The 15,339-nt window shown below is 42.9% G+C and overlaps 1 protein-coding gene and 1 long non-coding RNA gene across 6 annotated transcripts in view; one reads left to right on the forward strand and one right to left on the reverse strand.

The window, feature by feature from the left end:
* The window catches only part of RALYL (RALY RNA binding protein like), a 246,459-nt gene that overhangs the window by 86,674 nt on the left and 144,446 nt on the right, over window positions 1–15,339 (reverse strand). The window lies entirely within an intron of this gene.
* LOC310682555 overlaps window positions 1–15,339 on the forward strand; it is a 45,953-nt gene that overhangs the window by 6,041 nt on the left and 24,573 nt on the right. The window contains exon 1 of one of the 2 annotated variants that reach the window (XR_014513987.1): window positions 14,626–14,721. The exons of the other annotated variant lie outside the window; for it this stretch is intronic. This is a non-coding gene — a long non-coding RNA (uncharacterized lncRNA). Of the gene's footprint in view, window positions 1–14,625; window positions 14,722–15,339 lie in introns of those variants that run through there. 2 annotated transcript variants of the gene reach the window in all.

Below are 15,339 nucleotides of genomic sequence, written 5' to 3' on the forward strand. Positions count from 1 at the left end.
GTTTAAAAGACAGAATCTTGTGGTACTTTAAAGACTAACCGCTTTCTTATGGCATTCAGTTTCATGGACTGCACTCCATCAAATGTATCCATGGAAGCTTATGTTGTAAGAAATGTGTTCAGTGTCTAAGGTACCCAAGCCTTGCTTACTTTTCTTGCTTTTCCTTCCCTTCCTTTCCTTCTCTCTCTCTCTCCCTTTTTTTCTGCAGCAGACTACACCTCTGGACATTTCTTAAATGATTGTTTTATTCATTTTTATTTAACATTTCCCATCTTGCTTTGGACTAGGGTTTACCCTGCTTTTGCTGCGATTGTTAGCGATGAATGAGCCCCCACCTGGGTGCCCCTCCGCCACCTGAGTGTTCCCACTGAATGCTTTAAAAGCCTAAATGATTTTTCCAGCATTCAGTAGGAATGCTTGAAAAGTTCAAAAGGCTCAAGAGCTTCTCTCTATACCTGCACATTTCCTCTTAGGGGAGTGAGTTATTACAGGCAATGAGGTCCAAAATCCTCTGGAACTTGGTATTGCCTCTGCTTCCCCCCACTGGCTGTGGAATGAATGGCAATGCAGGAAGCTTGTGATGCGACACAAAAATGGGGTGAAAAAGACCAGGCCTATGACCTGGTGCTGTGAGATGGCAGGGGCTTGAAACAGAAATTCTTCCTCCGCTAGTTCAAAAATGCCTAGACCAGGCTTCCTCAACCTCAGCCCTCCAGATGTTTTGAGACTACAATTCTCATCATCCCTGACCACTGGTTCTGCTAGCTAGGGATCATGGGAGTTGTAGGCCAAAAACATATGGAGGGCCGAGGTTGAGGAAGCCTGGCCTAGACCATTCCAAGATAGGTCTAGATCCCTTGGAGCTCGTATTGTCTCTGCCTCAAAGTGGTAAAAATTCTTCTTGAACCAGGGGAGGAGTCTGCCTTTCAAGCTAAACTCCTCCCATTTTGAGTCCTATACCATCTGTAGCTGTGCTGTCCCTTTCATGTCTATTTTTGTGTCACCATCCACTGATGGTGGCTGTAGTCAGTTGGGTTGATAGGGTTGCTCAACAGCATTCTGCTCACAGCGACACTGCAATGCAGTGGTTGTGACAACCGATATGGTACACTTACCGTAGCTAACACAGAGGGATGTGGGTGGGATTTTTAATCAAGCTATGTGTAGCACAGAGATAAAAGGTTGCTGCCTTCTTTGACCCATATGCTGAATCCTGACCACAGCCAAATGGACAGAACTCCAATAACCTGAGATGCAACAGACAAGAGCAGAAAGATTTGTAGTTCAGCCAGTTTAGATGAACAGGATTCAGCTGGCTTAAATCCCAGATCCTCTCCCATAAATATGCCATGTATTGATCTGTAATCCATATTTCCTGCCGCTTCTTTGGCACAGCAATAATACATTCAATGTGAAGGGTAAATATGAGCCTTAATGAGACAGAGCAAATATAATTTATAGTAGTGAGATAGATAAACTGGACACAATTCTCTTCGAGCTTGTAAGGACTAGAGTTGAAATTTGTGCAACTATCTGTCTTGTCCCACCACCCTCTTACCTGAAATGTCCTTCCTGCTCCAATTTCAAATGAAAGCTTTGTGTGTGTGCCAACTCTTGGAAAGTTATTCTGAATATCTACAATTTTTTTCTATGGTGTTTCCTTTTGAAGCACTGAATCTGGAAGTCAGGAGACCAGACAAGATTAAATTGGAGCACGTCCAAATGAATGACTTATCACAAGGCACTTTCTTATTATTCCGCAGAACACCAGTTTTAGCAATTCATATTCCTTGCTATTTCACAAGGGTTCAGAGGAAGATGGGTAACCTATACGTTGCATTTCCCTTCCCTCCCCATGCCCCCTATGGATTTTAGTGGCCATTAACTATCTGGACTGTGCTGAATATTCTTAACAACAACAACAAAATGTTATTGCTAGTTTAGGTGATGAGAAATGATTATCATTTTGAGGGTCTAGAAAACCTTGAAAATGAAGACCCCAGAAGCCTTTCTCCTGGGTATGGTAAACCAACAGGTTCAAGTGAAGGATAGAACTTTTTTTATGTACGCTACAACAGCAGCAAGAATACTCATCGCGCAATATTGGAAGACGCAAGATCTACCCACGCTGGAAGAATGGCAAATGAAGCTCATCGACTATATGGAACTTGCAGAAATGACCGGCAGAATCAGAGACCAGGGAGAAGAGATGGTGAAGGAAGACTGGAGGAAATTTAAAAACTATTTACAGAAGCATTATAAAATTACGAACGTTTGAGGTTATCAGATTGAATGTAAAAGAATGTTATTATAAAAATGACAATGTTAAAGAAAGTATATTTAATAAGACATAGGGAAATGTAAGGATAAATAAGACAATAATATTAATCTGAACCAAAGATACGCCAGAGGGAAAGAGTTTACTACCAGAATATAAGACCTAGAATACAGAGTGGGAAGGCATGGGGAAGTCGCAGACCTAAGTTAATGCTGAAGAATATAATGATACAATATTTGTTTTTAACTCTTTTATTCTTACCGTTTTTATTTTTCTTTATGTTTTTGTATAATGTATGTATTGTTTTTCTTTTGCTTTTTTCCTTTTGATGTGTTTGTCGATTTGTTCTTTTTTTTGTTTATTGAATGCGGAAAATAAAATATTATATATAAAAAAAATAGAAAACCTTGAAAATGTTCTCTCGTGAAGATATAGGTCAACAAGCAAGGTTAATTGACAGCAAAAAAATGTCGATAAACACACAGGAGTGCGGAAGGAGTTACAGCTGGATGGTAGATCTCACATTTTTCAACATCCTATGTCCAGTCTATATAATGGGGTCTAGCTTATGGGGTCTCCAATACAGTGCCCATGGGCACCATTAAATTTATCCTCCCCCACAGTGCTTGCCAAAGTTCCCTGCCCCTCACAATTCTTAATTATTATTATTATTATTTTGGCTGTTGGAGCAAGTGGGGGGGGGACCTACTTTTTCTGGCTGTTATTTTATTTGGGAGAACCCATGATCATTTAAAGTGTTATCATTGTATTTTAAAAGTATAGTGTGCATGTGGCCATACACAACCCTCTCTATCCTCTGCCCAAGTTAGCAAGAGGGAGTGTCAAGAGATCAAGGCCACATTTCAGCCTGGCAAAAAACAGGTGTGAAGTAGGCACAGTGATGGCTGTGGTCTAGAGAGAGTTCCAAGGGCCAGATAGAGGTGTCTGGATGGAGGGCCACATTCAAAAATAAGAATAGCCTGTTGTATCACCCCTTTTGCAATTTATCCTATACCGCTAACAAACTCCTTTTATACGAATGTTTGCACTGCATATCCTTCCCACCTGGAGACAAAGTGGGATCTTGGCTTGTGCATGAATCTTATTTCAGCAATATACATAATACCAGTGGTTTGCAGTCACAGTTGTTTCCTGCAATCAACGTGGTTCCTCATTACCATAACTGATAAACATCAGTCATGTTTGCCGGAATGCCATCACTTTTTCCCAGTTCTCTGGCTGTCCATTCCAGCTCAGTTTCTCAGTGACCACAAGTGTAACCTAATTACCAGTTTCATCACTTAGCTTGACCTGCAGCAACATAAACAGTACTTTGTGTTGCTGGGGCTAAAATGTATCCTGTATTACTTTTGGGTCAAGCCATTCACATCCTTATTATCCTGAACATGCCTGGTGTATACATGGAAGCAATCAGCTGTCTTCTCTTTGCCAGTGCCAGAGCACATGACAATCCTTCGCAGGCATAGCAATAATATTACGCATACTATGACATTTTGCCTGCTGCTACCTAGGACTTGCTGATCAGAAGGTCGGCGGTTCGAATCCCCGCGATGGGGTGAGCTCCTGTTGCTTGGTCCCAGCTCCTGCCAACCTAGCAGTTTGAAAGCACGTCAAAGTGCAAGTAGATGAATAGGTACTGCTCTGGCAGGAAGGTAAACGGTGTTTCAATGCACTGCTCTGGTTCGCCAGAAGCGGCTTAGTCATGCTGGCCACATGACCCGGAAGCTCACCGGTTCCCTCAGCCAGTAAAGCGAGATGAGCGCCGCAACCCCAGAGTTGGTCACGACTGGACTTAATGGTCAGGGGTCCCTTTACCTTACTACATTGACACTGGGGGCTTGTCCCTTCACTCCCAGCATTGGGACATGAGAATCCCAGCCTATGCACTGCTGCTTCTGTTTAACAGCTCATTTATTTATTTTCTTACATCGACAATCCCACCTTTCTTCCCCCATGGAACATAAGGCAGTGTATATGTGGCTTCCGGACCTACATAGCTTCAGAAAGATAGTTGTTTCATATACCTCCAAACCATACTCCTGGTCATGGCATACAGAAAGGTACACTATGGTTTCTTTTCCATTATAAGATGCAGGCTCAGTGCCACCTGGAACTAGAATTGTAAAACTGGGTAAGAGGCCATCCATGCTTGCTTCTGTTCATCTGTGTATCAGCCAACTCAAGACTGAAGATTTGCTTTTTCGAACTAATTGGCAGTGTAAATTCCAACATGCCCTTTCCCTGCCACCACTGTGGATTGGTTCATCTTGGTCAAGTCTCTGGGATCTCCAATTAAATATCTCCAATCTCTGAGGCTGTTCAATATCTCCATCTCAGGCTTTGGGGGGGGTTGATGCTGTCAATCTGAATTGTTGGCATTGGCACCAATCTGGGCAGGGCTTGGGGTGACATTCAAGGCTCCACTCAGCAGATTGAGCATCCTCTCCCAAATGCAATTTGCCACATTTTGAAGTGAGTGAGGTGACAGACATCACCTCTGAAAGAGGCCCCACCCCAATAAGACCATTAAAACCAGAGGCTATCTGCAGCACTGGTTGGTGGCACTGGACTAGAATGAACCAATAGTCTATGACTATGCAAGCCACCGATGGGACGCAGGTGGCGCTGTGGGTAAAACCTCAGTGCCTAAGACTTGCTGATCGTATGGCCGGCGGTTTGAATCCCCGCGGCGGGGTGAGCTCCCGTCGTTCGGTCCCTTTTCCTGCCCACCTAGCAGTTCGAAAGCACCCCTAAGTGCAAGTAGATAAATAGGTACCGCTTTATAGCGGGAAGGTAACGGCGTTTCCGTGAGCTGCGCTAGCTCGCCAGAGCAGCTTCGTCACGCTGGTCACGTGACCCGGAAGTGTCTTCGGACAGTGCTGGCTCCCGGCCTCTTAAGTGAGATGAGCATGAAACCCCAGAGTCGGTCACGACTGGCCCGTACGGGCAGGGGTACCTTTACCTTTACCTTTTTATGCAAGCCACCTCCTTACAACTATATGTGCATACACTTTGCACATTTTAAATTGTACAACCATTTTCTAACTTAAGGCATTTGAAAAGGCCTTTTGCCTATTGAAGAGGTTAAAAAGGGGACTGCTGTGAAAGTTAGAACTGGGCAACCGATCCTTTCCTGACTGCAAATATGTTTCATTGAGCAATGCTGCTCTTTGCAGGTATACGAGGGCAAAATGAGAAAAGGATATTGTCAATACATCACAACCCCTTACGTTTATTGAAGAGAACAGCTCGTGTGTGCATAGTATACTAATAAATGGGCAATGACTGCAAGGTTGCTAGAGAATAATAAGATATATGGAAAAAAGACTCACGGATGGAAGTCTTGTGTATGCCATTGAGTATATATTTATTCACCTCTTTTATTCTTGATTATTTCTGAGCATGCAGAAATATGGTGGCAAAACTAGCTCACCACTCATCCCTGCTCCTGATAGAACTGTCAGCATCTTAAAATCTTGGAAAACAGATTGAATCCCTGCTTCAGAATCCAGATGCTCAGCAGTCCCTATAAATCAGGAATGGGAAATTTGAGACCTAGAAGCTGAAGGCAGCCTTCCAGATCTATTTGGCCCTTGGGAATCTTCCTAGGTCATGTCCCCCTCTCCAGGCCACCCCCCTCACTGACATTGTTCCACATCCTCCTTTAGCCTGGCTGGAATGTGTCCTTGAATTCTGATAGTGTGAAGGGAAAATGGTTCCCCATGCCTGTTATAAAAGCAAGAAGCTGAGTCTGCTGGCAGGCTGGTCAATAGCGCACACCTCTTCTTGTGCCTTTATTGTTTTCCCTTCTCTTTGTGCTGCCTTCCTTTCCCAACCTTACATAGGAGCCAACTCCTAGAGGCTAAGGTCCCCTCACCTCTCATAAAATATTTGAGGGGGCAACCCCCCTCCCCAATTTGATGGGCCTTGCCATTCAAATGGTGTGTGTGCCACGTCTTGTGATCAATTATGTGGGGTGGGGCTTACCTCCCCCTCCCCAATATTTTATTCAAGTTGGCACTCCTGAAACCCTATTTGACTTGACTTCTGTTTGGTCCTCCCTGCCACCTTGCTGCCTGTCCTCATCAAAGTTTTCCTGGTCACAATCCTGCTCAAACTTATCTCCTTTCCTTCATCCTGCTTTGATCCCATGTTCTATCTTGCTCCCTGATACAGGATTAGGAAGGGTTCTGTAACACAGGTGAAGACCATGGGAGAACCACAGCTCCGCTTTGTTACCTACAGATACAAGCTTGGTTGTTTGCTAATGACTGGTGCGTGGAGGACTCTTCTAAGTGAAATGAATACCAGAGAATGGGATGGAGGGGCTGGGCTGCTCCTACGCTGCTTCTGCCTGAAACATCTTGTTTGTATTGGGAGGTTTCCATGTCCCTTGGAACTCATGCAATTCAGTGCATCCTGGGAGAATTTATTTTCCCAGGCTACAGCTACAGACCCTGATGTTGGGAAAGATGGAGGGCACAAGGAGAAGGGGACGACAGAGGACGAGATGGTTGGACAGTGTTCTCGAAGCTACAAACATGAGTCTGACCAAACTGCGGGAGGCAGTGGAAGACAGAAGTGCCTGGCATGCTCTGGTCCATGGGGTCACAAAGAGTCAGACACGACTAAACGACTAAACAGCAACAACAACACAGCTACTGACTACTCATAGAAATGGGCAAATTCTTCATTGGACATTGTGGAGAAATGACGTTAGCCAAACTACCAGTCATTTTTGGCTGGTGGCCCTTCTCCATGATGTACAAGGCTGATCTCACTTGCCCACTTAAGCCATCAGTGATTAGACTCTGGCTCATATTCTTTTTAAATGGCAGATTTCTTGTCATTCTCAACTTTAAGAATTGTATTTATTTTAGGGAAGAAATTTGGCAGAGCACGTGACTATGGTCCGTAGCTCAGCAAAAAGTGCCAAGTTCAGTAGCTGCTGGTGGAAAGACGTCTGCATGAGAGTCACTACCAGAGTAGACAATATTGGATTAGATAGTCTAGGCTTCTATTTCTCAAATGCTTTAAATCTGGCAAGAGTCCTGAAGTTGTGCTCCTTTTCATTAGATCTGGCTGCTTTCAGTGCAAATGAACTAGTTTTTGACCTTTCCCAAAGTTACCTGCGTGCGTATGCAAATGACTGGTGCTATTTTAGAAACATGCTTAGATGTATATGCCTAATGATAAAGTATTGCTTCTGAAGATGAAGCATTTGTACTTTGCGCCCTCTTCCGTTCTCCATGTGATTAAATTCTCTCATCAGAATGAAAGCCGTTTATCATCCTCAATGTACAGATAATATGATGATTGATGGCTTTGCATCCAACTGTATAATATGCAAATATAGCCTTCTGCTTCCTCTTTGGCAAAGCCCTGTGTGCTTCTTCCCATTCATTTCCTAATCCCCTTAAACACGAATGTGATATGTGCGTTGTGGAATGTGATCACCACAGGGATTCTGAACTCCCCCTGACCCCCATCCTAAAGAAAAATACTCAGGATTTAATAGCTATTAAGCTTCCTGAAAGGTAGCATTACCAGATTAGGTTTATGCACCAACTTTAGAAATGCAATTATTTCACTTTCTAAGTGCTATCTGATGGTAAACATTGTCTTCATTTATAGCTGACTCCTTGAAAATAATAAAGACACAGCTGTTGTCATCTGAGCCTTATGGAAGAGAGAAACTGCAGATAATGAAAAATGTTGATAATGAATTTTTGTTTCCAGGGAATTAAAATCCCAGAATCACTCAGCTGCTGATGTAAATAAATCAGGATTGCACAACCTGTGATCTAGCAACCTGAACAAAGTCCACCAGCCAGGTGACATAATTAGCAGATAATTGATATGCCCTCTATGGCATAGTCCCAATAGGCACGATAACAGCACTTTATCACATCTCTAGTGGTGCTTCCAAGTTCTGCAGACCTGGATTTTTTTTAAACTTTTAATTTTAAAAAGGCAGGGTACATAAGGCAACATAAAGGTTTTGCACACTAATACATCCAGTGCACACCCAAAAGGTTCAAAGCAATATGTATTGGAAAAAATAACACGCCTCTTGATCATGTGACACTTCGTCAGAGGAGACCATTTCAAAACAATGTCCTGTTTGCTGGGCTTGTGAATGAACAAAGTGACAAAGATAATTCCTGTTGGAAGAAGAGTCTTATTTTTTATGCATATCGCTCCACTAAATATCAGTCTGCACTATTTCGGATTTCAGCATCACCTGTAATGTAATGGCCACTTTTTTTTTAATAGTCATCTTGCAGAAATAGTGAAATTGCTGCAAAATGACACACCTGAGGCTCTAGACAAATATAACTGGCTAAGCAGAGTGGAATATTGTACAGATCATCCAACTAATTAATATAGCATGGGCAAGAGGAGACTGTCAATACTAACAGATTCAAGGACAATTGGAAATCATTTATTTGGTTTGGGATTTCATCCAGAGTTAAGTAATTCAATAGATTTATTGTCAGTTACCTTAGAAACAAGCTTAAGGTTCCTTTTGTGTGTGTGTTCACTGTATCCTGATTTTATACAAGAGCAATAAAAATATTCAAAACAAAATTAATCTTAAATATATGCAGTCCTCATTTTTTTTTTTACCACCTTCAATTCTTTTGTCAGTCTCCGTTCCGAACGTCACTCCTATCTGTTAGAGAGCTGCCACAAATTTAGCCTTGAAAGGCTGACATTTAGCCTTTCCTCAGCTTTAGTCAATCAACACTATTCCCTGTCTGAACTTTTGAGCACACTTTGCAAAAATAGTTGGATAGTGTCAGTCAGATCAGCGTTTTGAGATTGACTGTTCCTTTTCCCTCTAGAAGGCAAACACTGTGGCAAGTGCAACGGTTTTGCCTGCTTGTCTGATAGCCTTTCCATCACGGGCTCTGCAGGGGGGGAACCTTAACACTGTCAGATAATGCCTGTGTGAGGAAATTCGTGCCACCTCTGGGGAAAATACCTGCCAACGACTAGGTCCAGCCCAAGGTTCAATAAGTAAAAAGACAACTAAAGCACAATAATGAAAAGAAGAGAACTCAGTTTTGACTGTCTTGGAGGGGATTGGCCAGAAGTCATCTCTCTATGTGCCAATCAGTGTCTCAGCTGGCGGTCGCTTGGTGTCTGAATTGTTCAGATAAATCTCCTTGACAGACTGGGATACGTTTGTACAGGCTGGTGTGTCTTCGGTCAACATTTCTAGTTAGCCTAAGTTCTGGAAATGTGTTTCCACCGGTGACATGTCAGGAAATGGCAAAATATTGTCGGGCCTTTTGGAAATAGGAGAAGGCAAAGATTATACATTCTCCGAGCGGTTGGGCTATTTATGTTAACAGTGGAGACAAACACACTAAGCTACATAACAGCTTATTTATGTTAAGAAATAATAAAGCGGCTACTTATTCACCGCACACAAAACACCTGAGGGAATATTTTGTTTCCTTAAGAAAAATGCCACCACATATTTATAGCGACTCTCTAAAATAAGTCAATTTATTCAGAACAACTCTGTGGCATTGGAACAAGGGAAATTCTTTACGATTCACACATTCAGTCTTTGCGTGCTTCTAGGTGGGTGTTTATTGTGGGGCGAGAGGCTCCACATGATGCATGCAGGTGGTCTGTAGAGGCCACACAACGTCAGCTTCAAAATGCCAGAGCCATTTAATCCAGATTTACCAGAAGAAACAAAAAACCGAGCCCCTGTTGTCTATGACCCATTTGCAGTATCTCAACCACCCATTAGCAAATTAAGTTCCTGTCTTAAAGCACTGTTTGGCTCATTTCCTGGTCTAGTGGTTAGAGTGTTGGACTAGGAACTGGGAGACCAGGGTTCAAATCCCCGCTTAGTCATGGGACTCACTGGGTGACCATGTCACAGTCTCTCAGCCTAACTTATCTCGCAGGGTTGTGGCGAGAATAAAATTGGGAGGAAGTATTCCATGAAAGCTATCTTGAGCTCCCTGGAGGAAAAGTAGGAAATAAATGCTATAGATAAAGGTAAAGGTAAAGGTACCCCTGCCCGTATGGGCCAGTCTTGACAGACTCTAGGGTTGTGCGCCCATCTCACTCAAGAAGCCGGGGGCCAGCGCTGTCCGAAGACACTTCCGGGTCACGTGGCCAGCGTGACATCGCTGCTCCGGCGAGCCAGAGCCGCACACGGAAACACCGTTTACCTTCCCGCTAGTAAGCGGTCCCTATTTATCTACTTGCACCCGAGAGTGCTTTCGAACTGGTAGGTTGGCAGGCGCTGGGACCGAACAACGGGAGCGCACCCCGCCGTGGGGATTCGAACCACCGACCTTTTGATCAGCAAGCTCTAGGCGCTGAGGCTTTAACCCACAGCGCCACCCGCGTCCCGAAATGCTATAGATAGGTAGGTAGATAATGTCCTCCAGTTGTCCCTGTTCACCCGGGATAAAATCTCTTTTTGCTACCTGTCCCTGTTTTTGTTTTCTTTCAAATAACTTGTTAAAATTTTGATCGTGTACATTTCTACTTTTGACTTTCTTAAGGATTCAAGCTTGTACTCCAGGTCTAAACTACATAGATATATTTCTGAGGAATAGGGTGGGGAAAAGCATAATCATCATCATCATCATCATCATTCCACCCTTCATCCAAAGATCACAGGGCAGTTTGCATCATAAAAATATAAGTTTCTTCTTGCTTCTAAAGCACATGCATGCAATTTCAGATGTGTGAACATCCAAGTTGCCATGTAGGATGGAGCCTAAATTTCTAAACCAGCGGAGGACAAGCTACTATTGTAGAGTACATTAATACAGTATAGCAAAATAACAGCATAGAGTTTTCAGCAAAGTGGCATGGGGACAGCAGGCTTGAGTAGTGTTTATTTGTATTAGATAAGGGATATTATCTCCCCGAAGAAGCTAGGTTGGCTCCCTCCTTGTTGTCTTTTCGCTGGCAGATGAAGACCTTCTTGTTCCAACAAGCTCTTGGGAACTGACTGGTTTTAATGAAAGGGCTGGTGCTGCTTTTATTGTAACCATTTGCATGTTTAAAACAGATTTTATTTACAGTCAGCTCCCTATTCATGCACGTTCAGTATGTGTGTGGCTGAGTATGTGTGCATCACACTAAACACTTAAGTGACCTGAAAAACGTCACAAAAGGGGTGGAATGGGGCAGGGGTGGAACGAGGTCTTTGCAGGCTTTTTCAATGATGTTACAAATGTACACAATTTCACTTAAATTTGCAGTGCCTTGGAACGTAACCCCTGCATAAACTGGGAGTTGCCTGTATGTATATTGTTCCAATTCTATTAATGTTTAATTGTTTTTTAAATATTGTTTTTCTTTTTCTATGCTTTTAGCCATTATTGTTTTGATCCGTTAGCCGCCTTGAGTCCCATCAGAGAAAAAAGCAGGGTACAAACAAAATAAAATAATAATACAAAAAAATCCACATTTTCATCTGCAAAAGGTGCATCACACTTATTTTCCTTTAGCTATAAGTAGAGCAAAACTTCATTTTTCTCTCTCTCCCCCAAAGGCTATGTGTGAAAATCATTAAGAAACCAAACTTCCCAGAGAAAATTCAAAGCATATGTCCTCTGATAATACCACCTCTATTTTTATATGCGATATTTCTACGATATTGTGTACGTTCACTGCAGACATGCTCTCACTATGGGTCTGTTTTCCAGGGGTCACATTCACTCATTCTAAGTGCATGTGAATTTTTTTAAGACAATTGTGCCTTGAGTAGAGCATATGCCAGTACCACAATCTGTATGGTAGGAAAACAGATGCTTTGCAATGTGTGCAATACGTTATGCTGGTTTGGAGTTCTTCCGTGCCAGACTGCCATTGGTTTCTCCAGGCAAGTTTGCATCAAAACATCTGGTTTGGTCCTAAAGCAACAAACCAAATGGAGGGGGCAGCTGTTGTGGGCAGAAATGCTATAACTTTCAGAACATAATTGTTTTGGGAATACGTGCAAAAGTGGGCTTGCTTAAAAGGATGGGTTTCCCAGACATAAGACTTGCCAGTGTGTTTATCAGAGGCAGGGAAGTCCTCAGGCAGACATGGTACTACACAGAGCAATGTTTCTTTGAAAGTTGCATCCATGCAAAAAATAAAAAACAGCAATGTTCATGTCTTTCTCTGATATTTCTAGCTTTTTTACCTGGGGTGCAAGTTCCACATGACCTTGTTTGGAGAGAGAAAAATATTTCCCCATATGAAAACTAGGCAGTGCAGTCTCCAGCCAGAGAAACAGACAAGCAGCAGATTTGGACAGGGTGGCTGTCAGAAATTGCTACCTGTAGGCATCTCCCACCTAAACCAGTAAAGGTTTTCAGGCTGCGATAGACTGCAAAATGACAAGATGCATTTGAGTCAGACTGAAAGTCTGGAATGAATACCTGTCAGGATCTCACACCTGGACCCCTGATCTCCCTTCTGATCCAAGATAGCAAAAACTGACACATAGCATTACTGGAGAGACCGGCAGATTGAAATCGCTACCTGTCACTTTTTCCCACCAGGAGAAGTAAAATGTTCTCTTGCTCAGTAGTTACAAATTGTAGAATGTCCGTCTGAACCAGACACACAACAATCAATGGAACAGCTAAGGGAGGTGGTAGGAACTGTTGCCAACTCACCCCTGCATCTTTGAATCAGACCTCAGATGAACAGGCAGGTAATGTCAGTCAGAGAACCACTTGCCTGCTTTGTCATTTTGTGGTTCACATAGTGAGGCCCCCTTCCATATTGGTTGTCTGTGTTTCTAGGTATTTTACAACCATATCATAACAGTCAACTTCTGCAATGTTATAATATAAACAACGGTATTATTCATCATTAATGCGATGTTATGAACATGAGGGGCAGAGGAATAACACCCCCAACCAAAGAAATTAATGAACGTCAGAATCTAGATAATAGCTGGGATATTGAAGGGAAAATACAGTCTGCAGAGGAATTCCTGGGTTAGCCTATGCAAACTGATCGGCTAGCTTAAGTGCAGAGCCAATAATAAACAACAGAGTGCCATTAAAGGCAGGTTGCCAAGGTGATGGGGGGGGGGGTGATGTCAGAGGAATTTTTTTCTTGAAAATCCAAGGATGTACTGAGAGGAAGAAGGATAACAAAGGGAAGACCTTCATGAGCTGCTGGTCAGGCCAGAACTTCATGCTGGAGGCTGGAGGAGGCTGCACCAAGAGCCATGACTGACTGCTGCTTTAGACCTAAGCTTGCTGAAGCTAAGAGAGGGGCAACGAGAGGCGCTCTTCTGTGCCCCTTCTTACTGCAGACTTTCAGGTGTAAATATGTGTTAATAACTCATATTTCTTCAAGACACTAGCCTCTGCTGTGCCTCGCCTGGAACTCCTGGAACCTTGCTCTGCTCGTTGATATTGCAATGGCGTGTTAGAATAAATAAAAATCCCAAACTATGCTTGTCTGAGTAAAAGTGTCTTAAGATATTACAAGAACTGAAACATCGCCTTTCTGGATCAAAGTATATCTAATCAAATTCTCTGTCTGACATGGGCAGCCAGATGCTACTTGAAGATACCAGCATCTGGTATTCAAAGGTAAACTGGCTCTCAATATGGAGATTCAATTTCGTTAACATTTCAATAGCTGCTGTGTGGCCCTATCTGTCATGAATTCATCTAATCTTCACAAAGTAAGGTTTCACATTTGCCTCCACTATGAGGCAATCTTGCGCGTGGACAGGATGCGACAATGCTGCAGATGATGGAATAATTTGAGGGAGCCTCTTTTGAACTGGTTGGTGGTATACAAAGCTATCTAATTGCATGAGTTGGGGTAATGAAATAATAATAATATCAGAAAGGCTGTGAGAAGAATGTAGCACATAAAGAGCCTCTGGAGAAACCCTCACTTTTTAATATGCTCATTAGATATGTGCCCGTGTTACTGTATCTTACCCTGCCTTTGTGATGTCTTCTGTATGAGAGTATTGCTTTGTTTTAAATGGTTGCCCACTAGCAATGAGTAAAAACAGCTTGAACCAAGAGGCAAAGCGAGTGCATCTCCCGGGTTCAGACTTAGGGTTGTTTTGACATAAGCAGCACCCTGTCGTTGCCAAGAGGAAGCTAATCATTATGCAAAACTACTCTAGATGTAAGCCCCATCTTTATCAGTCTATCGGAAGGGAAGCTAAAATCCGTTTGCTCTCCCGAAACTCTGAATGTTTTAGAAACAGTTTCTGCTGGGAAGCTACAATCAACCCTTGCAGCTCAGCTTTGAATAATATCCCGTGCTCCTTTTCCAGAGCATTAACTGGAAAAACTGTTGCCCCCAAGCTTTCGTTTTGCAGAGAGACAGCACCAGCAGCATAGCTGCATCAGGAACAACAGAGCCTTCAGCTCAATGGGGGATCGACCGCTACAATTCCATCTGTGAGTAATGTCTGCTACTGGATTATTATTATTTTTTTAAAAAAAATGTTTTCCACTTGCAAAGAAGCATGTATAAATAGCCATTCTACCCCTCAAAATACACAGAAGCAGTAAGTGCAAATGGATTAGGCCACCAGTTCTATACATTTCAGAAGGAAAGTTCAGATTGAAACATTTTCACAATGGGCACGGTTCCCTTTTCTCCATCTGCAGAAGATGTTAAGATGCATTCCAACTCCCTGCCTCTACCCCTGCCCAGGTGAGAGCATCTCCAGAGTTTCTGAACAGTTGAAGATTCCCAGAAGTGATTTCCTTGGCACTACTGGTCCCAGTGGCTTGGTGGTGTAATAGCCAAGCAGTCTGCAGGGGATTAAAGAAGCAGGTTTTTGCATAGGGTAGGTCTTGGGCCATAGCTACAATGCAACACAGAGATTCTATGCTGAAAGGAACAATATTTTAAAGTGGTTGGGGTTGGCTGCATGGCGGTGGAGACCAGGCTGAGGGGACAAACCTTTGAGTACCTTCTTACACAACAGTTTTGGTGTGCTATTTGGGAAGTGTAAGTGTAGAGAGGAAGCAAAAAATGTTTCACCTGCCCAAAATCTTCTCACAGAATGC

The sequence above is a fragment of the Podarcis tiliguerta genome (assembly GCF_965153285.1).
Source record: "Podarcis tiliguerta genome assembly, chromosome: 7".
Taxonomy (NCBI): domain Eukaryota; kingdom Metazoa; phylum Chordata; class Lepidosauria; order Squamata; family Lacertidae; genus Podarcis; species Podarcis tiliguerta.